Here is a 2,027-nt window from a genome sequence, read left to right on the forward strand (position 1 = left end):
GAAAATGTCCAAACTCACTCCCAGCAGCCTGGGCCACAAGTCCTTCATTGAAGGAATGTCCACCCACATGGATATTTCAAATGGAAAGGTGTCTTTCAAAACATCCCCTCCAATCTCCTCATTTTATGGATCCTGTGGCAAAGATAGGAAGTAACATAAACTCACATATTAACAACCCCATCCCCAAATATCTCTCTTCACAGCGACCACAGTACCCTTTACAAAGTGCGGATTTGATCAAGTCATGCCCCTATTTACAGCATTTTAGTGGCTTTTCATTACTCTTAGGCCAGACATCACCATCCTTTACATGGGCCTCAAAGCCTTGCCTACCCTTCCCCCTGCAGATGTTCTCCGGCACCTCTCTCATCACTCTCGCCCTTCAGCCCTGACACCGCCTTCAATATTTTGAGACACCTTGTTTCTTCCCACCATAGTACATCTTTCTTCTGTCCTAAAGACTCCACCGGATCACCACAACTCCATGAATTATCTTATTTTGCTGTTGGCAAAAGATCCCTTTCTCATCTTTTGTGCGTAGGTGTGTATGCTAGCGTTTAAATTTGGGACACTGGTAGTTTCACCACCTCTCAGGGGCGTCTTGGGGCCACGGGGCTCGGGATCCACCTTCCCTCCACACCCCCCAAGTACTGAAGTCCAGCCATTTCAGGGCTGTGCCCCTCGGGAGGTCGGTGGGACACTGGTTAGTAGTCAGCCATTCATCTCCTCATTACACTTGCTGCAGCAGAATTGCTACCACGATGATGCATATTATTGTCAAATATAGTTTTTATTAAAAAGTATGGAATGCTTCATGAATTTGCGTGTCATCCTTGCACAGGGGCCGTGCTGATCTTCTCTGTATTGTTCCAGTTTTAGTATATGTGCTGCCGAAGCGAGCACCTGTCAAAAATATTGGCCTTTATCTGATGGGGTGTATCGACTTGATGCCCAAATTGCTATCTCCCCCAGAGGAAGAGGACTGTTGCTTTGAAATATGTAGGTATTTACGCATCTGTTTCTTGATGAACTGTGGAGATAGAAAGGAAATACAGAGAATGTGCTGGTAAAGTCCCCACCTCCACTTTACTTCACTGGACCTTTGTGTAAACTATGGGTCTGCTCACCTAACACCATGCACAGTGGATAAAATAGGTTTGTTAAAGCAATGTTTGGGGGTGTGGCAGTGGGAATGCCTAAAACAAGACTAAGAGAGGGACAAGAGATAAAGCCATGGTCTACAAATCATGAGATTAAGCCATTTGTGACTAGGATGTATCAGCCTCTGGTAGGGTGTAAATTTGATGGCTTTAAAGAGAGTTTACCTTTCTCCCTCTCCTCTACCCCATAGCTTCTCGAATTCCCAGGCGGCTTCCCCCAAACTCCTCTCAGATCTTGGAGAGCATGCCTCTTTCTCTGCTTCTACCTGTATTCATTGCTTCAAGAATCTCCTCCAAGGACATCTTGATCCCCAGCATCTATTGGTCCCTGCACATCAGAAATCACAAGGTGCGGTGTTCCAGCTGCCCATCAGAGCAATTGAGCAGGGCTTCCGCCGATATTCCTAAGCCGCCACTCCTCCCAGAATACCTGGTGTCTTACCTCCTCCATCTCTGCCACACTTGTTCGGTCTCCGGAAGTCCCTAAGTTTTACTGGAAACCCGACTTCTGCCCTAGCAGACTACTGTCACAGAGAAGAATGAACAAAGAATTGCAAGGCTGGGCAGATGACTCCCAGATGACAAACACACATGATCCTCAGAATCATTTTTCTCAAGTTCAACTTTTATCACCTATTGTTAATACAACCTAATGATTTTTATAGGCTCGTGAAATTTATTTACAACTCTTTTAAATTGAGAAGACAATGTAATTTCTTTTTTAAAGTAGACATTTTTAAAATTTGTCATCTCATTTCTAATGTATGATTTTTTATTTTTAGAATTACCTTTCCCATGCACACATAATTTTCAGAGTTCATTAGTAACCCACATTTTGGATTCTTCTACAAGATATTTAACTCTTTC

The sequence above is a fragment of the Myotis davidii genome, unplaced genomic scaffold (assembly GCF_000327345.1).
Source record: "Myotis davidii unplaced genomic scaffold, ASM32734v1 scaffold18, whole genome shotgun sequence".
NCBI lineage: Eukaryota > Metazoa > Chordata > Mammalia > Chiroptera > Vespertilionidae > Myotis > Myotis davidii.